The sequence below is a fragment of the Bufo gargarizans genome, chromosome 3, assembly GCF_014858855.1.
Source record: "Bufo gargarizans isolate SCDJY-AF-19 chromosome 3, ASM1485885v1, whole genome shotgun sequence".
Lineage (NCBI taxonomy): Eukaryota > Metazoa > Chordata > Amphibia > Anura > Bufonidae > Bufo > Bufo gargarizans.
In genome coordinates this window covers 143,020,901-143,045,264 of record NC_058082.1, presented here as the reverse complement: position 1 = coordinate 143,045,264, position 24,364 = coordinate 143,020,901, and positions in this window count along the sequence as shown.

The following is a 24,364-nucleotide window of genomic DNA, read 5'->3' as shown; positions in this document are numbered from 1 at the left end:
AAATAATATTGCTGAGCCTCATTTGTAGACCCAATTATGCACTTTGTACAGTTATTCCCGAATAACTTAGGAAATTTTGGTTTGCAAAGAGTTATGGTGTCACTTTAAAACCAAAACTATCAACCATAAAAAAAATCATACTAAAAAGCTCCACTTCTTATTCTTGCAGAGGTTATTGGATGCACCCAATAGCGACGCTTACGAGGCCGTCTGGCTCGAAGACGTCTTCTCCAGCGTGAAACCAGAATTAGAGCCTGAAATCCAAAACGAATATGGTCCGGCATCATCTTTGCAATCTTCAGAGGGAGCATCTGAGTGGTAAGTGACCTTCGGTTGTCTTTTATGGCCACTGTAGTATTTGCATAACTGATTGCATCTCTTTCATCTCTCAAAATTTTAATAACGGATCAGTCTTTAAAAACGGAAGGAAACGGAATAGACGGAGCCGCTATTTTGACAGATCCGGCAGACGGATCCGGCAAAAACTGTTTACAGTATCATACGGTTTAACGGATCCGGCGTGAATTTCCTGTGACAGAACGACGGATCCGTTGCATGAAAAAATGTCTGGTAATGTACATTTTGCCAGATCCGGCAGCAGTTCGGGCGACGGAACTGCTTGCCGAATCTCTCTGCCGCAAATGTGAAAGTAGGCTTATTTACCTAAATATACCTTTTTATGTTTGTCTGTTGTCAAGTCGGTTTTCAGGCTGCAAAATAAAAGTCCCATTGGAATGCCTCATTGCTCCACACCAATATTTGAATTCAAGATCAATAATGCCCCATGAGCCTGTGACCATTTTAAGAATGATGGATCTTATGGAGATCAGTGATCCACCAATAATCGTTCTATTACATTTATGTGCAAATTTAGCAGGGATTTTTTTATTACAGTCCGTGGGTCACTAGGATTAAGACAAAAAGGAATTTTAAAACTTGGTAGCTTGAACCAAGTACAGTGATCCCTCAAGATACAATGGCCTCAGGATACAATATTTTCAACATACATATATTATAGGTATATAATTTAGTATAATCAGTTCGGTAGGTGTTTCTGGAAACTTTCATTTAAGTCATAATTAGCGATTTACAAAGATAAATACTGCTCATTAACCAAGCACAATTAAGACTTTTCCTTGCCAAAGTTTGAGTAAAGAACAGCTATATTTCTTATGTAGTAATCTGCATTATTGCCAACAATTTGTATGTGGCATGAGAATTGAGATTGAATATCCACTCAAAATGACTACTTCCTGAAAGGTAAAGCAAATAATTGTCACTCCTCAACAGGTTTAATTAGTCTAATCATTGTAATTATTAGTTGCAGGAATAATTGTCTAAAATAACTCAAATGAACGCTATGTATATAGACTTTGGCACCAAGATAAAGTGAGATCAAGTGAGACTGCATGGTCACTGAGCCCATTATTTTTATCACTCACCACTTCCTTTCAGAGAATTAAATAGGGAGAATTATCACGCTTTCATCTGTTTTCTGCTATGATTCATCCATTGCCAAAAGCCCAAAACAGAAATAGCTACTTTTATCTTTAAATGTTCTCCATGCATAGAGAATAATAGCAAGAAAATGATAATGCAGTACGCAGCCCTGCAGGGTATTGCGATGGTGAGGTCACGGTTACTTAGGCAAACGAGGGTTTCTTGAAAGACCCTGGGCAGGCGTACAGCAGTGATGGAGAGGCTGGCACGGGAGACTTCTGGGGCATTCTTAGTGTATAGGGACCCGGCCTGATGGTAGATGAGGTGCCCTGGATGTTGCAGGTGTTTAATGTGCCGGGACAAGGTCCCTTTAAGATTTGTGACACCAGTGCCTGTAACGGTGGCACACCGATTTAGGAGAGGAATAATTGTATGGTAGCAGCAATCATAAGCAGGCTTTTACATCAATGGCAGGTACAATGTTCTTTGCAAGATACTCAGAGGGTTAAAACACTTACAGAACAGGCTGCACTTTTCCTCAGAAATCCTGTGCACTATTCCTCAGAACTCCTGTCTGTCTTGATCCGAGGCCCGTATGCCCTAATGCTGGCTTTATACTTGGTACAAAACTTCCTCAGGTATATATCCTTGCTTTTCCAAATAATCCTTCTGCCTTTCAGCCCTCAGGTTGGCTGTTTCCTCTTCTGCTCTGCACTTTAGTTGTGGGAACTGCAGGTTTCTCAGGAGGTAAACCCTTCTCCTGGTGGGGCAATTAGAAGCATGGCAGAGCCTGCACCTCAGCTCCTCTCTGGCTGAAGTGTCCTCTTGCTTCGGACTCTGCACACAGACTCCTGACTACACAGCCCCCTTCCCTGCACAGGACCTGACTATTTATACTAGGGGTTCCCTCTACTGTCTAGGAGGAAGAACTACACCCTAATAGGCCTGCTACACCCATTACAGGGAAGAATACACATAAAAGCATAGCAATACACATTAAAATGGACTGTAAAATACAATGCCACTGTTCCACAGGAGGTGGAGAACAATGTTGCCCAATTGTACCCTTGGGTAGTGCCCACATTTACCTAGTGGGACACTACAATAATATATCAAAAATAAAAGTAATGAGGAGACATACACACATCAATGCAGACGTATCTCTGGATCTCTCATGAAAACAGAAGCAAAATCAAATACACATAGACATTCAAAGGATGTAAGCAGGTGTTAGAAAGCATTGTGTGATTAAATAATAATAAAGAAATTAGATGATGAAACAAAAGCAACAGTAAGGGGAATATTACAACATTCTACTGATAATAAAAAGCTAAGAAAGGAAAAATATAACAATGCTCTAAATTTACAGTATAATACTGTATGGCTACCTCTTATTTTGTCGTGAAGAGCTCCAGGGCCAAATGATATCATCTTTTATTTGCCAGGCTACACACTTGTATTATGTATAATTTACAATATTATTTTAGCAGCATAGTCATAAATATAGCAAAAGAAATAAAAAATGGGAACAATATTCTCCACACCCTCTAGATGTCCTAACTTCTGTCACACAGTACTATCTTAGATGTTTGATTTTATGAGCCAGGCTTCTGCAGAACACTATCTAGGAAAGTTCCATTATATTGTAGCCACAGAAATCTTTGTAAATACATTATAGATCTAACTGCCCATGTCAGCTTACTCCTGAAAGTCACAGTTTCCCCTGCCACTGCTGCCTCCATGAAGCACCAGCGGCCGGGGGAACCAGAGCTGCAGGGTAGCCTCTGCTCACATTGGAGCCCCCAGCCAATGAGGAGGTGCTTCAGGGCTCCTGAGCATCAGGGTGTGCGGGTGGCAGCCCCACCTGTCACACGCCAGCGTGAGCTGCGTTTTTTCTGTATAACCGGATGGCAGCTGCATGTGTAGGTGCCGGTGAATTTCTTGTCTTCTGGCTCCCCTATTGGCTTTCTTGATTTGGTATTGTGACTACATTTTTGCTTTCTAGTGTTTTGGTATCATATTAATATCCTGGTTCTGACTTTTTGGCATGTTTGGTGTAGTGTCTCACTAGGTAAATGTGGGCACTACACAAGGGTCTATTGGGCCACGCTGTCCTCCTACTCCTAAGCAACAGTGGCAGTGTATTTCTAAGTCCATTTTAATGCATTTTAATATGTATTTATGTGTATTCTCCCCTGTTAGCTGTGCAGCAGGCCAATTAGGGTGCAGTTATTCATCCTAGACACTAGAGGGAGAGCCCTTAGTATATATATATTAAGGCCCAGACAGGGAGGAGGGAGTCTGTAGTCAGGAGTCTGTGGAGACAGAAGTGAGAGGGCACCAGCCAGAGACAAGCTGAGGGCCTCCTCCTGACATGCAGCTAGACAGCCCAGGCTTCTAGTTGCCACCAGGAGGCTAGTGGAAGGATCCTAGCCTGCCTGAAGTTCCTGAGCCTCAGTTAGCTCAGAAGATTCACCCCAAGAGAAGAGTTTACCTCCTGGGAGAAACCCAGTTCCCTGACAGGAGTCATAGTTTTCCAGCTAGACAAGTAAGCTGAAGGGCAGAAGGATCATTAATCTAAAGAAAGTGATATGTACATGAGGAGGATTACTACCAAGGATAAAAGCCAGCATTAGGGCATCCAGGCCTTGGGATAAGAACAGACAGGAGTTCTTAGGAACAGTGTACAGTATTTCTGAGGAGAAGGTACAGCCTGATCTATGAGTGTTGTTGTTACCCTCTGAGTTACTTGCAAGGAACATTATACCTGCCGTTGATGTGAAAGCCTGCTTGTAATGTGAACCTGCTATACGGATCTGAACTTACCAAGGACTGTATAAAGTTTAACCGTTTCCAGTAAAGAAAAGTTTGGTTCACCACAACCTGTGTTCCTCATTTATTACAACTATAAATCGGTGTGCCACCATTACAGGCACTGGCGTCACGAATCTTAAAGGGATCTTGCCCCAGCATGTTAAACATCTGCAACATCCAGGGCACCTCATCCACCACAGGCCTGGTCCCTATACACCCAGAGTGCCCCAGAGGACTCCTGTGCCAGCCTCTCTATCACTGCTCTACGCCTGCCCAGGGTCTCCCTACAAACTGTGAGTAACCCTCGTATGCCTATTAACCATGACCTCACATTGCAATACCCTGCAGGTCGGCGTACTGCATATTTTGGCATCACAAACAGGATTTACGGATCATTCCTGCGCCATTGCGGAATATAAACTGTGTGCCGTTATTTGCCCATAAATTGAAAAGCCCTAACTGTTTATTTGAAATTGCTGGGCCAAAGGACTGTAATAATTAATGGCCGCGCCTGCCGTCCAGAGTATGGAACCTACCATGTTGGAGAACCTGAAGAAGGTCCAAGAAGCCCTCGATGCCCTAAGGAAAGGGGAAAGTTTGGATCCAGCGCTGGAACCTGCGGCGACCGTACCCAAGAACCCGGATCCCATACTTGAACCTGCTGCAATTGTGACAGAAGCCAGCAGCGACGCAGCGCCTGAGAGACTGGAACTTCAGCTTCGTGGCCTGCGCCAGCTTGCCACCTCCAGAGTGCCGTCTCCGCCATCAAAACAGAAGGATATGACCAAGGACTCAGACACCTCGGAGCCGGAGGTAAGAGTGTCTATCCCTGTCAGTCGATCGTCTATAGTGACTGCAGCTGCTATCGCAGCACCAATAAAACTTACTTATGCCAGGAGTCACCGTGTACAGTCCATAACCCCTGAGGCCATAGAGCCCCCCTGCTGGGAATACACGCAGGTCCAGCGACTCTCTCACTGCATTAAGGCCTCCTGCGGCATACATCCCTAGGCCTATGGGGCCCATACCTATAAGGGGACCCTTCATGCTGCAATTGCCGCCAAATACAATTTTGTGGGCCCAGCCATATGTGGATCCTAGAATCAGGGCCAATTTACAAGCAGAGCCAGGATGTGCCGCTGTAATCCAAAATGGAACTGATACACACCTGTGAGTAGGCCTGCCAGGCCATTATGATGATCTGTTTCGCTGAGAGACCCTAATTGCTGAGGATTTAACCCTTTCAGGACAGGAGTCCTTTGTTTTAGCCCTATGAGCTGCTGCCAGTTTCCCAAGGCTCAGTGGTGGTGGTAGGCCACTGAAGATACCAAATTCTCCTAGGCCATGTTTGTTTACAGGACCTCCTGCCTGCTTCCAGTACTCTAAAGCCAAGTTGTGCCTAATTTTGATTTGCACTTTAACCCTTTTAACCGCTTTTCAGGTTGATTAAGGGACATTACAGCACTATTTTATATGCCATTTTAATAATGTGGACTTTTGTGTGCTGTGACTTTTATGTGCAACATTTAACTTCAAGTGATGTGCCCAGAGATGACCCCAAATTCCAGTGGGCCTCTGAGATTCTGTTTTATGGGACTATTGTATTTTATTATGGACTATCCTGGTATCCTTGATACGCTGCACCAGGTCAGCGCCCCCTGTTCCCTTATACTATCCTGAGAGAAGTGAACAACGCCCCTTTTCACCGGACTTGTTCCTTAGCCAGCGGAACTGCCTGATATATATATGTGTATTTACAAATGTAGATGTGTGTTCCTGCTTTGCATTTTTTTTATGTTTCAGGTGCAGTCTCCAGCTGGGCAGGGCCCCTTTATGTTGCGCCGAGGACGGCCAACATCATAGCAACAGGGTATGTAGTGTCCCACTAGGTAAATGTGGGCACTACACAAGGGTCAATTGGGCCACGCTGTCCTCCTACTCCTAAGGGACAGTGGCAGTGTATTTCTCAGTCTGTTTTAATGCATTTTAATATGTATTTATGTGTATTCTCCTCTGTTAGCTGTGCAGCAGGCCTATTAGGGTGCAGTTATTCATCCTAGACACTAGCGGGAGCTAGAGAGCCCTTAGTATATATATTCAGGCCCAGACAGGGAGGAGGGAGTCTGTAGTCAGGAGTCTGGGGAGACAGAAGTGAGAGGGAACCAGCCAGAGACAGGCTGAGGGCCTCCTCCTGACATGCAGCTAGACAGCCCAGGCTCCTAGTTGCTACCAGGAGGCTAGTGGAAGGATCCTAGCCTGCCTGAAGTTCCTGAGCCTCAGTTAGCTCAGAAGATTCACCCCAAGAGAAGAGTTTACCTCCTGGAAGAAACCCAGTTCCCTAACTGGAGCAGGAACCCCCTGAGTATCTTGCAAGGAACATTATACCTGCCGTTGATGTGAAAGCCTGCTTGTAATGTGAACCTGCTATATGGATCTGAACTTACCAAGGACTGTATAAAGTTTAACCGTTTCCAGCAAAGAAAAGTTTGGTTCACCGCAACCTGTGTTCCTCATTTATTACAACTATAAATCTGTGTGCCACCGTTACAGGCACTGGCGTCACAAATCTTAAAGGGAACTTGCCCCGGCACATTAAACATCTCCAAGATCCAGGGCACCTCAACCACCATCAGGCCTGGTCCCTATACACCGAGAGTGCCACAGAGGACTTCTGTGCCAGGGTCTCTATCAATGCTCTACGCCTGCCCAGGGTCTCCCTACAAACTGTGAGTAACCCTTGTATGCCTATTAACCGTGACCTCACATCGCAATACCCTGCAGGTCGGCGTACTGCATTGGTTTTCTTGTTTGCCTCTGGTCTAACTTGTATTGCATCATCCAACTATCATTTGACCCTTTTTCTATATGAGGACTGTCTTATTTTCATCCCTTAAGGTTTTGCAGTATAGGGACTGTCGTCCAGTTGTGAGGTCACTGCCTAGGGTGACTGTGCAAATAAGTAGTGATGAGCGGCATAGGTAATATTAGTTTTTGTGATATTTAGCACATTTATGGCTTAGAAATCTAGAATTTGCGATCTCCAGTTATTATTTTCTTGAATGCGAATTACGGCAACGTAATTTGCGAGTATTGCATGAGCAATACATGCATGGCTCACTTTTGCTACATTTTTCAAGCTGCTAAAAGTTTCCTGAGACTGGAGAAAATGGTTGGCTGCAACTTTTGTGACTGTGAGGAAGAAATCCTGCACCAATATATTCGCGATTGTGCAAATCAGCATTAATGATGCACATATTTATGCGCAATACATGCAACTTCACATTTTATAAGGTGTGAGTAGATATTGGTGTAGAGATGGTGTACTGAGTATTGTTGTGACATCACAGCACCATGTCTGTAGCATATACAGACGTGGACAAAATTGTTGGTACCCTTTGGTCAATGAAAGAAAAAGTCACAATGGTCACAGAAATAACTTTAATCTGACAAAAGTAATAATAAATTAAAATTCTATAAATGTTAACCAATGAAAGTCAGACATTGTTTTTCAACCATGCTTCAACAGAATTATGTAAAAAAATAAACTCATGAAACAGGCATGGACAAAAATGATGGTACCCCTAGAAAACACAGAACATAATGTGACCAAAGGGACATGTTAATTCAAGGTGTGTCCACTAATTAGCATCACAGGTGTCTACAACCTTGTAATCAGCCATTGGGCCTATATATATGGCTCCAGGTAATCACTGTGTTGTTTGGTGATATGGTGTGTACCACACTCGACATGGACCAGAGGAAGCAAAGGAAAGAGCTGTCTCAAGAGATCAGAAAGAAAATTATAGACAAGCATGTTAAAGGTAAAGGCTATAAGACCATCTCCAAGCAACTAGATGTTCCTGTGAGTACAGTTGCACATATTATTCATAAGTTTAAGATCCATGGGACTGTAGCCAACCTCCCTGGACGTGGCCGCAGGAGGAAAATTGATGACAAATCTAAGAGACGGATAATCCGAATGGTAACAAAAGAGCCTAGAAAGACTTCTAAAGAGATTCAAGGTGAACTTCATGCTCAAGGAACATCAGTGTCAGATCGCACCATCCGTCGTTGTTTGAGCCAAAGTGGACTACATGGGAGACGACCAAGGAGGACACCATTGTTGAAAACGAATCATAAAAAAGCAAGACTGGAATATGCCAAACTACATGTTGACAAGCCACAAAGCTTCTGGGAGAATGTCCTGTGGACAGATGAGACAAAAATCGAAGTTTTTGCCAAGGCACATCAGCTGTATGTTCACAGACGAAAAAATGAAGCATATCAAGAAAAGAACACTGTCCCTACTGTGAAACATGGAGGAGGCTCTGTTATGTTCTGGGGCTGCTTTGCTGCGTCTGGCACAGGGTGTCTTGAATCTGTGCAGGGTACAATGAAATCTCAAGACTATCAAGGAATTCTAGAGAGAAATGTACTAGCCAGTGTCAGAAAGCTTGGTCTCAGTCGCAGGTCATGGGTCTTGCAACAGGACAATGACCCAAAACACACCGCTAAAAACACCCAAGAATGGCTAAGAGGAAAAAATTGGACTATTCTAAAGTGGCCTTCTATGAGCCCTGACCTCAATCCTATTGAGCATCTTTGGAAGGAGCTGAAACATGCAGTCTGGAAAAGGCACCCTTCAAACCGGACACAACTGGAGCAGTTTGCTCATGAGGAGTGGGCCAAAATACCTGCTGAGAGGTGCAGATGTCTCATTGACAGTTACAGGAAGCGTTTGATTGCAGTGATTGCCTCAAAAGGTTGCGCAACAAAATATTAAGTTAGGGGTACCATCATTTTTGTCCATGCCTGTTTCATGAGTTTATTTTTTTACATAATTCTGTTGAAGCATGGTTGAAAAACAATGTCTGACTTTCATTGGTTAACATTTATAGAATTTTAATTTATTATTACTTTTGTCAGATTAAAGTTATTTCTGTGACCATTGTGACTTTTTCTTTCATTGACCAAAGGGTACCAACAATTTTGTCCACGTCTGTATGTATGGACAGCATGGAAACAGTAATTCCTATCACACAATCTAACACCCTGCACTGGAACCTATCAGCTACACTATATCAGGATATAACCTACACTGACTATCTCCCACTAACTATCTTTATTATACAGTACAGACCAAAAGTTTGGACAGACCTTTTCATTCAAAGAGTTTTCTTTATTTTCATGACTATGAAAATTGTAGATTCACACTGAAGGCATCAAAACTATGAATTAACACATGTGGAATTATATACATAACAAAAAAGTGTGAAACAACTGAAAATATATTCATATTCTAGGTTCTTCAAAGTAGCCACCTTTTGCTTTGATTACTGCTTTGCACACTCTTGGCATTCTCTTGATGAGCTTCAAGAGGTAGTCACCTGAAATGGTCTTCCAACAGTCTTGAAGGAGTTCCCAGAGATGCTTAGCACTTGTTGGCCCTTTTGCCTTCACTCTGCGGTCCAGCTCACCCCAAACCATCTTGATTGGGTTCAGGTCTGGTGACTGTGGAGGCCAGGTGCAGCACCCCATCACTCTCCTTCATGTTCAAATAGCCCTTACACAGCCTGGAGGTGTGTTTGGGGTCATTGTCCTGTTGAAAAATAAATGATGGTCCAACTAAATGCAAACCGGATGGAATAGCATGCCGCTGCAAGATGCTGTGGTAGCCATGCTGGTTTAGTATGCCTTCAATTTTTAATAAATCCCCAACAGTGTCACCAGCAAAGCACCCCCATGCCATTACACCTCCTCCTCCATGCTTCACGGTGGGAACCAGGCATGTAGAGTCCATCCGTTCACCTTTTCTGCGTCACACAAAGACACAGTGGTTGGAACCAAAGATCTCAAATTTGGACTCATCAGACCAAAGCACAGATTTCCACTGGTCTAATGTCCATTCCTTGTGTTCTTTAGCCCAAACAAGTCTCTTCTGCTTGTTGCCTGTCCTTAGCAGTGGTTTCCTAGCAGATATTCTACCACGAAGGCCTGATTCACACAGTCTCCTCTTAACAGTTGTTCTAGAGATGTGTCTGCTGCTAGAACTCTGTGTGGCATTGACCTGGTCTCTAATCTGAGCTGCTGTTAACCTGAGATTTCTGAGGCTGGTGACTCGGATGAACTTATCCTCCGCAGCAGAGGTGACTCTTGGGCTTCCTTTCCTGGGGTGGTCCGCATGTGAGCTAGTTTCTTTGTAGTGCTTGATGGTTTTAGTGACTGCACAGTAAAAGAATATGATGCTGGCGGACATCGCCATATGTTCGCCCGTTCGGCAAACCGTGAACAAGCAACGTTTGCCGCGAAACGACCACCGGGCGAACCGCAAGGCCATCTCTAATTACTAGTGGATAAATATTTTCTGTTTGATATGATAACATCTGTACATTTACAGGAGATTCTCTATTGTTTTAACCATTTTTCACTGTTTTACTTCAGTTGCTATGAAAAGCTGTCAAGTGTAGGGATGAGCGAACCCGAACTGTATAGTTCGGGTTCGTACCGAATTTTGGGGTGTCCGTGACACGGACCCGAACCCGGACATTTTCGTAAAAGTCCGGGTTCGGGTTCGGTGTTCGTCGCTTTCTTCGCGCTTTTGTGACGCTTTCTTGGCGCTTTTTGAAAGGCTGCAAAGCAGCCAATCAACAAGCGTCATACTACTTGCCCCAAGAGGCCATCACAGCCATGCCTACTATTGGCATGGCTGTGATTGGCCAGAGCACCATGTGACCCAGCCTCTATTTAAGCTGGAGTCACATAGCGCCGCCCGTCACTCTGCTCTGATTAGCGTAGGGAGAGGTTGCGGCTGCGACAGTAGGGCGAGATTAGGCAGATTAACTCCTCCAAAGGACTTGATTAACTGATCGATCTGCAGCTGTGGATCATTGAGCTGCTGATCCTCAATTGCTCACTGTTTTTAGGCTGCACAGACCGTTTGTCAGTCTCATTTTTCTGGGGTGATCGGCGGCCATTTTGTGTCTTGTGGTGCGCCAGCACAAGCTGCGACCAAGTGCATTTAACCCTCAATGGTGTGGTTGTTTTTTGGCTAAAGCCTACATCAGGGTGAAGCTGTGACACCAAGTGCATTTAACCAGCAATAGTCTGTTCATTTTTTGGCCATATACAAAATCAGGGGCAAGCTGCGCCTGTCACCAAGTGCATTTAACCCTCAATGGTGTGGTTGTTTTTTGGCTAAAGCCTACATCAGGGTGAAGCTGTCACACCAAGTGCATTTAACCAGCAATAGTCTGTTCATTTTTTGGCCATATACAAAATCAGGGGCAAGCTGCGCCTGTCACCAAGTGCATTTAACCCTCAATGGTGTGGTTGTTTTTTGGCTAAAGCCTACATCAGGGTGAAGCTGTCACACCAAGTGCATTTAACCAGCAATAGTCTGTTCATTTTTTGGCCATATACAAAATCAGGGGCAAGCTGCGCCTGTCACCAAGTGCATTTAACCCTCAATGGTGTGGTTGTTTTTTGGCTAAAGCCTACATCAGGGTGAAGCTGTCACACCAAGTGCATTTAACCAGCAATAGTCTGTTCATTTTTTGGCCATATCCCAGTCTAATTCTGTCACTAAATCCATACCGGTCACCCAGCGCCTAAATACTAGGCCTCAAATTTATATCCAGCTAAATCTGTCCCTAGTGCTGTAGCTGGGCGAGTTATTTAGTGTCCGTTCAAGCACATTTCTTGTTCTGGGTTGAAATACAATTCCCAATTTAGCAATTTCATAATTTAGTGGTTCCTGCTATATCAGAGCTCTTTGAAATCTATCCCAAAAAGGGTATATAATATTGAAGGTGCACATAGGGTCATTCAGAGTAACTTCACACACACCCGCTACTGTGTATTTCCAAGTCTAATTCTGTCACTAAATCCATACCGGTGACCCAGCGCCTAAATACTAGGCCTCAAATTTAATTCCCTCTAAATCTCTCGTTACCCACCGCTGTACTGTTGTTGCTGGGCAAGATATTTAGTGTCCGTCAAAGCACATTTTTTGTTCTGGGTTGAAGTACAATTCCCAATTTAGCAATTTCATAATTTAGTGGTTTCTGCTATATCAGAGCTATTTGAAATCTATCCCAAAAAGGGTATATAATATTGAAGGTGCACATAGGGTCATTCAGAATAACTTCACACACACCCGCTACTGTGTATTTCCAAGTCTAATTCTGTCACTAAACCCATACCTGTCACCCAGCGCCTAAATACTAGGCCTCAAATTTAAATCCCTCTAAATCTCTCGTTACCGTTGTCCTGTTGTAGCTGGGAAAGTTATTTAGTGCCCGTCAAAGCACATTTTTTGTTCTGGGTTGAAGTACAATTCCCAATTTAGCAATTTCATAATTTAGTGGTTCCTGCTATATCAGAGCTATTTGAAATCTATCCCAAAAAGGGTATATAATATTGAAGGTGCACATAGGGTCATTCAGAATAACTTCACACACACCCGCTACTGTGTATTTCCAAGTCTAATTCTGTCACTAAATCCATACCGGTGACCCAGCGCCTAAATACTAGGCCTCAAATTTAATTCCCTCTAAATCTCTCGTTACCCACCGCTGTACTGTTGTTGCTGGGCAAGATATTTAGTGTCCGTCAAAGCACATTTTTTGTTCTGGGTTGAAGTACAATTCCCAATTTAGCAATTTCATAATTTAGTGGTTTCTGCTATATCAGAGCTATTTGAAATCTATCCCAAAAAGGGTATATAATATTGAAGGTGCACATAGGGTCATTCAGAATAACTTCACACACACCCGCTACTGTGTATTTCCAAGTCTAATTCTGTCACTAAACCCATACCTGTCACCCAGCGCCTAAATACTAGGCCTCAAATTTAAATCCCTCTAAATCTCTCGTTACCGTTGTCCTGTTGTAGCTGGGAAAGTTATTTAGTGCCCGTCAAAGCACATTTTTTGTTCTGGGTTGAAGTACAATTCCCAATTTAGCAATTTCATAATTTAGTGGTTCCTGCTATATCAGAGCTATTTGAAATCTATCCCAAAAAGGGTATATAATATTGAAGGTGCACATAGGGTCATTCAGAATAACTTCACACACACCCGCTACTGTGTATTTCCAAGTCTAATTCTGTCACTAAATCCATACCGGTGACCCAGCGCCTAAATACTAGGCCTCAAATTTAATTCCCTCTAAATCTCTCGTTACCCACCGCTGTACTGTTGTTGCTGGGCAAGATATTTAGTGTCCGTCAAAGCACATTTTTTGTTCTGGGTTGAAGTACAATTCCCAATTTAGCAATTTCATAATTTAGTGGTTTCTGCTATATCAGAGCTATTTGAAATCTATCCCTAAAAGGGTATATAATATTGAAGGTGCACATAGGGTCATTCAGAATAACTTCACACACACCCGCTACTGTGTATTTCCAAGTCTAATTCTGTCACTAAACCCATACCTGTCACCCAGCGCCTAAATACTAGGCCTCAAATTTATATCCAGCTAAATCTGTCCCTAGTGCTGTAGCTGGGCGAGTTATTTAGTGTCCGTTCAAGCACATTTCTTGTTCTGGGTTGAAATACAATTCCCAATTTAGCAATTTCATAATTTAGTGGTTCCTGCTATATCAGAGCTCTTTGAAATCTATCCCAAAAAGGGTATATAATATTGAAGGTGCACATAGGGTCATTCAGAGTAACTTCACACACACCCGCTACTGTGTATTTCCAAGTCTAATTCTGTCACTAAATCCATACCGGTGACCCAGCGCCTAAATACTAGGCCTCAAATTTAATTCCCTCTAAATCTCTCGTTACCCACCGCTGTACTGTTGTTGCTGGGCAAGATATTTAGTGTCCGTCAAAGCACATTTTTTGTTCTGGGTTGAAGTACAATTCCCAATTTAGCAATTTCATAATTTAGTGGTTTCTGCTATATCAGAGCTATTTGAAATCTATCCCAAAAAGGGTATATAATATTGAAGGTGCACATAGGGTCATTCAGAATAACTTCACACACACCCGCTACTGTGTATTTCCAAGTCTAATTCTGTCACTAAACCCATACCTGTCACCCAGCGCCTAAATACTAGGCCTCAAATTTAAATCCCTCTAAATCTCTCGTTACCGTTGTCCTGTTGTAGCTGGGAAAGTTATTTAGTGCCCGTCAAAGCACATTTTTTGTTCTGGGTTGAAGTACAATTCCCAATTTAGCAATTTCATAATTTAGTGGTTCCTGCTATATCAGAGCTATTTGAAATCTATCCCAAAAAGGGTATATAATATTGAAGGTGCACATAGGGTCATTCAGAATAACTTCACACACACCCGCTACTGTGTATTTCCAAGTCTAATTCTGTCACTAAATCCATACCGGTGACCCAGCGCCTAAATACTAGGCCTCAAATTTAATTCCCTCTAAATCTCTCGTTACCCACCGCTGTACTGTTGTTGCTGGGCAAGATATTTAGTGTCCGTCAAAGCACATTTTTTGTTCTGGGTTGAAGTACAATTCCCAATTTAGCAATTTCATAATTTAGTGGTTTCTGCTATATCAGAGCTATTTGAAATCTATCCCAAAAAGGGTATATAATATTGAAGGTGCACATAGGGTCATTCAGAATAACTTCACACACACCCGCTACTGTGTATTTCCAAGTCTAATTCTGTCACTAAACCCATACCTGTCACCCAGCGCCTAAATACTAGGCCTCAAATTTAAATCCCTCTAAATCTCTCGTTACCGTTGTCCTGTTGTAGCTGGGAAAGTTATTTAGTGCCCGTCAAAGCACATTTTTTGTTCTGGGTTGAAGTACAATTCCCAATTTAGCAATTTCATAATTTAGTGGTTCCTGCTATATCAGAGCTATTTGAAATCTATCCCAAAAAGGGTATATAATATTGAAGGTGCACATAGGGTCATTCAGAATAACTTCACACACACCCGCTACTGTGTATTTCCAAGTCTAATTCTGTCACTAAATCCATACCGGTGACCCAGCGCCTAAATACTAGGCCTCAAATTTAATTCCCTCTAAATCTCTCGTTACCCACCGCTGTACTGTTGTTGCTGGGCAAGATATTTAGTGTCCGTCAAAGCACATTTTTTGTTCTGGGTTGAAGTACAATTCCCAATTTAGCAATTTCATAATTTAGTGGTTTCTGCTATATCAGAGCTATTTGAAATCTATCCCTAAAAGGGTATATAATATTGAAGGTGCACATAGGGTCATTCAGAATAACTTCACACACACCCGCTACTGTGTATTTCCAAGTCTAATTCTGTCACTAAATCCATACCGGTGACCCAGCGCCTAAATACTAGGCCTCAAATTTAATTCCCTCTAAATCTCTCGTTACCCACCGTTGTACTGTTGTTGCTGGGCAAGATATTTAGTGTCCGTCAAAGCACATTTTTTGTTCTGGGTTGAAGTACAATTCCCAATTTAGCAATTTCATAATTTAGTGGTTTCTGCTATATCAGAGCTATTTGAAATCTATCCCTAAAAGGGTATATAATATTCAAGGTGCACATTGGGTCATTCAGAATAACTTCACACACACACGCTTCTGTGCATTTCCAAGTCTAATTCTGTCACTAAATCCATACCGGTCACCCAGCGCCTAAATACTAGGCCTCAAATTTATATCCCGCTGAATTTGAATACAATACATTGGGCCAAATAATATATTTGTTGTTGTGGTGAACCATAACAATGAGAAAAACATCTAGTAAGGGACGCGGACGTGGACATGGTCGTGGTGGTGTTAGTGGACCCTCTGGTGCTGGGAGAGGACGTGGCCGTTCTGCCACATCCACACGTCCTAGTGTACCAACTACCTCAGGTCCCAGTAGCCGCCAGAATTTACAGCGATATATGGTGGGGCCCAATGCCGTTCTAAGGATGGTAAGGCCTGAGCAGGTACAGGCATTAGTCAATTGGGTGGCCGACAGTGGATCCAGCACGTTCACATTATCTCCCACCCAGTCTTCTGCAGAAAGCGCACAGATGGCGCCTGAAAACCAACCCCATCAGTCTGTCACATCACCCCCATGCATACCAGGGAAACTGTCTCAGCCTCAAGTTATGCAGCAGTCTCTTATGCTGTTTGAAGACTCCGCTGGCAGGGTTTCCCAAGGGCATCCACCTAGCCCTTCCCCAGCGGTGAAAGACATAGAATGCACTGACGCACAACCACTTATGTTTCCTGATGATGAGGACATGGGAATACCACCTCAGCATGTCTCTGATGATGACGAAACACAGGTGCCAACTGCTGCGTCTTTCTGCAGTGTGCAGACTGAACAGGAGGTCAGGGATCAAGACTGGGTGGAAGACGATGCAGGGGACGATGAGGTCCTAGACCCCACATGGAATGAAGGTCGTGCCACTGACTTTCACAGTTCGGAGGAAGAGGCAGTGGTGAGACCGAGCCAACAGCGTAGCAAAAGAGGGAGCAGTGGGCAAAAGCAGAACACCCGCCGCCAAGAGACTCCGCCTGCTACTGACCGCCGCCATCTGGGACCGAGCACCCCAAAGGCAGCTTCAAGGAGTTCCCTGGCATGGCACTTCTTCAAACAATGTGCTGACGACAAGACCCGAGTGGTTTGCACGCTGTGCCATCAGAGCCTGAAGCGAGGCATTAACGTTCTGAACCTGAGCACAACCTGCATGACCAGGCACCTGCATGCAAAGCATGAACTGCAGTGGAGTAAACACCTTAAAACCAAGGAAGTCACTCAGGCTCCCCCTGCTACCTCTTCTGCTGCTGCCGCCTCGGCCTATTCTGCTGCTGCCGCCTCGGCCTCTTCCTCCGCCTCTGGAGGAACGTTGGCACCTGCCGCCCAGCAAACAGGGGATGTACCACCAACACCACCACCACCACCTCCGTCACCAAGCGTCTCAACCATGTCACACGCCAGCGTTCAGCTCTCCATCTCACAAACATTTGATAGAAAGCGTAAATTCCCACCTAGCCACCCTCGATCCCTGGCCCTGAATGCCAGCATTTCTAAACTACTGGCCTATGAAATGCTGTCATTTAGGCTGGTGGACACAGACAGCTTCAAACAGCTCATGTCGCTTGCTGTCCCACAGTATGTTGTTCCCAGCCGGCACTACTTCTCCAAGAGAGCCGTGCCTTCCCTGCACAACCAAGTATCCGATAAAATCAAGTGTGCACTGCGCAACGCCATCTGTAGCAAGGTCCACCTAACCACAGATACGTGGACCAGTAAGCACGGCCAGGGACGCTATATCTCCCTAACTGCACACTGGGTAAATGTAGTGGCAGCTGGGCCCCAGGCGGAGAGCTGTTTGGCGCACGTCCTTCCGCCGCCAAGGATCGCAGGGCAACATTCTTTGCCTCCTGTTGCCACCTCCTCCTTCTCGGCTTCCTCCTCCTCTTCTTCCACCTGCTCATCCAGTCAGCCACACACCTTCACCACCAACTTCAGCACAGCCCGGGGTAAACGTCAGCAGGCCATTCTGAAACTCATATGTTTGGGGGACAGGCCCCACACCGCACAGGAGTTGTGGCGGGGTATAGAACAACAGACCGACGAGTGGTTGCTGCCGGTGAGCCTCAAGCCCGGCCTGGTGGTGTGTGATAATGGGCGAAATCTCGTTGCAGCTCTGGGACTAGCCAATTTGACGCACATCCCTTGCTTGGCGCATGTGCTGAATTTGGTGGTGCAGAAGTTCATTCACAACTACCCCGACATGTCAGAGCTGCTGCATAAAGTGCGGGCCGTCTGTTCGCGCTTCCGGCGTTCACATCCTGCTGCTGCTCGCCTGTCTGCGCTACAGCGTAACTTCGGCCTTCCCGCTCACCGCCTCATATGCGACGTGCCCACCAGGTGGAACTCCACCTTGCACATGCTGGACAGACTGTGCGAGCAGCAGCAGGCCATAGTGGAGTTTCAGCTGCAGCACGCACGGGTCAGTCGCACTACAGAACAGCACCACTTCACCACCAATGACTGGGCCTCCATGCGAGACCTGTGTGCCCTGTTGCGCTGTTTCGAGTACTCCACCAACATGGCCAGTGGCGATGACACCGTTATCAGCGTTACAATACCACTTCTATGTCTCCTTGAGAAAACACTTAGGGCGATGATGGAAGAGGAGGTGGCCCAGGAGGAGGAGGAGGAGGAGGAGGAAGAGGGGTCATTTTTAGCACTTTCAGGCCAGTCTCTTCGAAGTGACTCAGAGGGAGGTTTTTGGCAACAGCAGAGGCCAGGTACAAATGTGGCCAGCCAGGGCCCACTACTGGAGGACGAGGAGGACGAGGATGAGGAGGAGGTGGAGGAGGATGAGGATGAAGCATGGTCACAGCGGGGTGGCACCCAACGCAGCTCGGGTCCATCACTGGTGCGTGGCTGGGGGGAAAGGCAGGACGATGACGATACGCCTCCCACAGAGGACAGCTTGTCCTTATCCCTGGGCAGCCTGGCACACATGAGCGACTACATGCTGCAGTGCCTGCGCAACGACAGCAGAGTTGCCCACATTTTAACCTGTGCGGACTACTGGGTTGCCACCCTGCTGGATCCACGCTACAAAGACAATGTGCCCACCTTACTTCCTGCACTGGAGCGTGATAGGAAGATGCGCGAGTACAAGCGCACGTTGGTAGACACGCTACTGAGAGCATTCCCAAATGTCACAGGGGAACAAGTGGAAGCCCAAGGCCAAGGCAGAGGAGGAGCAAGAGGTCGCCAAGGCAGCTGTGTCACGGCCAGCTCCTCTGAGGGCAGGGTTAGCATGGCAGAGATGTGGAAAACTTTTGTCAACACGCCACAGCTAACTGCACCACCACCTGATACGCAACGTGTTAGCAGGAGGCAACATTTCACTAACATGGTGGAACAGTACGTGTGCACACCCCTCCACGTACTGACTGATGGTTCGGCCCCATTCAACTTCTGGGTCTCTAAATTGTCCACGTGGCCAGAGCTAGCCTTTTATGCCTTGGAGGTGCTGGCCTGCCCGGCAGCCAGCGTTTTGTCTGAACGTGTATTCAGCACGGCAGGGGGCGTCATTACAGACAAACGCAGCCGCCTGTCTACAGCCAATGTGGACAAGCTGACGTTCATAAAAATGAACCAGGCATGGATCCCACAGGACCTGTCCGTCCCTTGTCCAGATTAGACATTAACTACCTCCCCATAACCATATATTATTGGACTCCAGGGCACTTCCTCATTCAATCCTATTTTTATTTTCATTTTACCATTATATTGCGAGGCTACCCAAAGTTGAATGAACCTCTCCTCTGCCTGTGTGCTAGGCCTAAATATATGCCAATGGACTGTTGCAGTGGTGGGTGACGTGAAGCCTGATTCTCTGCTATGATATGAAGACTGATTCTCTGCTGACATGAAGCCAGATTGTCTGTTACGGGACCTTTCTCCTCTGCCTGGGTTCTGGGCCTAAATTTATGAAAATTGACTCTTACAGTGGTGGGTGACGTGAAGCCTGATTCTCTGCTATGATATGAAGACTGATTCTCTGCTGACATGAAGCCAGATTCTCTGTTACGGGACCTCTCTCCTCTGCCTGGGTGCTGGGCCTAAATTTATGACAATGGACTGTTGCAGTGGTGGCTGACGTGAAGCCTGATTCTCTGCTATGACATGCAGACTGATTCTCTGCTGTCATGAAGCCAGATTGTCTGTTACGGGACCTCTCTGCTCTGCCTGTGTGCTAGGCCTAAATATATGCCAATGGACTGTTGCAGTGGTGGCTGACGTGAAGCCTCATTCTCTGCTATGACATGCAGACTGATTCTCTGCTGTCATGAAGCCAGATTGTCTGTTACGGGACCTCTCTGCTCTGCCTGTGTGCTAGGCCTAAATATATGCCAATGGACTGTTGCAGTGGTGGGTGACGTGAAGCCTCATTCTCTGCTATGACATGCAGACTGATTCTCTGCTGACATGAAGCCAGATTGTCTGTTACGGGACCTCTCTGCTCTGCCTGTGTGCTAGGCCTAAATATATGCCAATGGACTGTTGCAGTGGTGGGTGACGTGAAGCCTCATTCTCTGCTATGACATGCAGACTGATTCTCTGCTGACATGAAGCCAGATTGTCTGTTACGGGACCTCTCTGCTCTGCCTGTGTGCTAGGCCTAAATATATGCCAATGGACTGTTGCAGTGGTGGGTGACGTGAAGCCTCATTCTCTGCTATGACATGCAGACTGATTCTCTGCTGACATGAAGCCAGATTGTCTGTTACGGGACCTCTCTGCTCTGCCTGTGTGCTAGGCCTAAATATATGCCAATGGACTGTTGCAGTGGTGGGTGACGTGAAGCCTCATTCTCTGCTATGACATGCAGACTGATTCTCTGCTGACATGAAGCCAGATTGTCTGTTACGGGACCTCTCTGCTCTGCCTGTGTGCTAGGCCTAAATATATGCCAATGGACTGTTGCAGTGGTGGGTGACGTGAAGCCTCATTCTCTGCTATGACATGCAGACTGATTCTCTGCTGACATGAAGCCAGATCCTCTGTTACGGGAGCTCTCTCCTCTGCCTGGGTGCTGGGCCTAAATTTATGACAATTGACTGTTGCAGTGGTGGGTGACGTGAAGCCTGATTCTCTGCTATGATATGAAGACTGATTCTCTGCTGACATGAAGCCAGATTGTCTGTTACGGGACCTTTCTCCTCTGCCTGGGTTCTGGGCCTAAATTTATGAAAATTGACTCTTACAGTGGTGGGTGACGTGAAGCCTGATTCTCTGCTATGATATGAAGACTGATTCTCTGCTGACATGAAGCCAGATTCTCTGTTACGGGACCTCTCTCCTCTGCCTGGGTGCTGGGTAGTGTTGAGCGCGAATATTCGAAAAGCAAATTTTTTTCGCGAATATCGCAACTTCGCGATTTCGCGAATATTTCGAATATAGTGCTATATATTCGTAAAAACGAATATTCGTTTTTTGTTTCCCCCCCCCCCCCCACAAAATTACAGTACACATATAATTGATTGTTTCCCAAAGGTCCAACAGCTCAGATCTTACTCACATTGCCTAGAAAGTGATTGAGGCGCGAATCTTCGTAAGGCGATTTTATTAGCGCACATGCGAATATCGGCACGTCCCAGAACAGAGGCAAAGGGCTTTGCATTCATACATTAGTGAATTGAGTTGCGAATCTTCGTAAGGCGATTTTATTAGCGCACATGCGAATATCTACACTTGTCCCAGAACAGAGGCAAAGGGCTTTGCATTCATACATTAGTGATTGAATTGAGCTGCGAATCTTCGTAAGGCGATTTTATTAACGCAAATGCAAATATCTACACTTGTCCCCAGAACAGAGAGGCAAAGGCCTGTGCATTCATATAGTATAGCACCATATTCGCGAATACGTAGAACTTCGTAAAAGTCGATTTACGAATATTCGTATTTTTTATTTTACTTTCCACCTTACAGATTACATTGATCTGTACTCTGTCAACTACTGTCATCACCCCCCACTGTACCTCGATTGATTCCCAAAAGTCTCACATTCCCTAGAAAGTGATTGAGGTGCGAATCTTCGTAAGGCGATTTTATTAGCGCACATGCGAATATCTACACTTGTCCCAGAACAGAGGCAAAGGGCATTGCATTCATACATTAGTGATTGAATTGAGTTGCGAATCTTCGTAAGGCGATTTCATTAGCGCACATGTGAATTTTGCATAGCATATGTATTATGCGATAATTCGAATTATCGCATATGCGAAATAATAACGAATTTGAATAATCGCGAATATTTTACGAATATTCTTTCGAATATTCACAAAATTTCGCGAATTCGAATATGGGACATGCCGCTCAACACTAGTGCTGGGCCTAAATTTATGACAATGGACTGTTGCAGTGGTGGGTGACGTGAAGCCTGATTCTCTGCTATGACATGCAGACTGATTCTCTGCTGACATGAAGCCAGATTGTCTGTTACGGGACCTCTCTCCTCTGCCTGGGTGCTGGGCCTAAATATATGCCAATGGACTGTTGCAGTGGTGGCTGACGTGAAGCCTCATTCTCTGCTATGACATGCAGACTAATTCTCTGCTGACATGAAGACAGATTCTCTGTTACGGGACCTCTCTCCTCTGCCTGGGTGCCGGGGCCTAAATATCTGAGAATGGACTGTTCCAGTGGTGGCTGACGTGAAGCCTCATTCTCTGCTATGACATGCAGACTAATTCTCTGCTGACATGAAGACAGATTCTCTGTTACGGGACCTCCCTCCTCTGCCTGGGTGCTGGGCCTAAATATATGCCAATGGACTGTTGCAGTGGTGGCTGACGTGAAGCCTCATTCTCTGCTATGACATGCAGACTAATTCTCTGCTGACATGAAGACAGATTCTCTGTTACGGGACCTCCCTCCTCTGCCTGGGTGCTGGGCCTAAATATATGCCAATGGACTGTTGCAGTGGTGGCTGACGTGAAGCCTCATTCTCTGCTATGACATGCAGACTGATTCTCTGCTGACATGAAGCCAGATTCTCTGTTACGGGACCTCTCTCCTCTGCCTGTGTGTGTGCTGGGCCTAAATATATGCCAATGGACTGTTGCAGTGGTGGCTGACGTGAAGCCTCATTCTCTGCTATGACATGCAGACTGATTCTCTGCTGACATGAAGCCAGATTCTCTGTTACGGGACCTCTCTCCTCTGCCTGTGTGTGTGCTGGGCCTAAATATATGCCAATGGACTGTTGCAGTGGTGGCTGACGTGAAGCCTCATTCTCTGCTATGACATGCAGACTAATTCTCTGCTGACATGAAGACAGATTCTCTGTTACGGGACCTCCCTCCTCTGCCTGGGTGCTGGGCCTAAATATATGCCAATGGACTGTTGCAGTGGTGGCTGACGTGAAGCCTCATTCTCTGCTATGACATGCAGACTGATTCTCTGCTGACATGAAGCCAGATTCTCTGTTACGGGACCTCTCTCCTCTGCCTGTGTGTGTGCTGGGCCTAAATATATGCCAATGGACTGTTGCAGTGGTGGCTGACGTGAAGCCTCATTCTCTGCTATGACATGCAGACTGATTCTCTGCTGACATGAAGCCAGATTCTCTGTTACGGGACCTCTCTCCTCTGCCTGTGTGTGTGCTGGGCCTAAATATATGCCAATGGACTGTTGCAGTGGTGGCTGACGTGAAGCCTCATTCTCTGCTATGACATGCAGACTAATTCTCTGCTGACATGAAGACAGATTCTCTGTTACGGGACCTCCCTCCTCTGCCTGGGTGCTGGGCCTAAATATATGCCAATGGACTGTTGCAGTGGTGGCTGACGTGAAGCCTCATTCTCTGCTATGACATGCAGACTAATTCTCTGCTGACATGAAGACAGATTCTCTGTTACGGGACCTCTCTCCTCTGCCTGGGTGCCGGGGCCTAAATATCTGAGAATGGACTGTTCCAGTGGTGGGTGACGGGAAGCCAGATTCTCTGCTATGGAACCTCTCTCCAATTGATTTTGGTTAATTTTTATTTATTTAATTTTTATTTTAATTCATTTCCCTATCCACATTTGTTTGCAGGGGATTTACCTACATGTTGCTGCCTTTTGCAGCCCTCTAGCTCTTTCCTGGGCTGTTTTACAGCCTTTTTAGTGCCGAAAAGTTCGGGTCCCCATTGACTTCAATGGGGTTCGGGTTCGGGACGAAGTTCGGATCGGGTTCGGATCCCGAACCCGAACATTTCCGGGATGTTCGGCCGAACTTCTCGAACCCGAACATCCAGGTGTTCGCTCAACTCTAGTCAAGTGTCTTTAAATATGTCTTGGATGTCTATTGCTGTGGCTGAAGCAAGTTTAAATCTTTTCTATGTAGATGTTTTTAGAAAGAGGATAGATTTAAACTAGCTTAAGCTCAATTTTTTTTATTTTTTCAGTTGCAGTGTGAGATAAGCCTGTGAGGAGAAAACCCATAGATTGAGGGCTTCACAGCATAAACTAAGCCTTTGGCTTCTGGCCTTATGAAAATGTCTTGTAAGACTGTATACCTCCATCATGTTTTTATGTGTTCTGTAACTTGATGCCAAGTAAAGAAAATAATGTTATTGTTCAAGTTAATCTCATTCTCCTTCCTCTCAATTTGCACACTAGCACCAAGGGCACCTTAC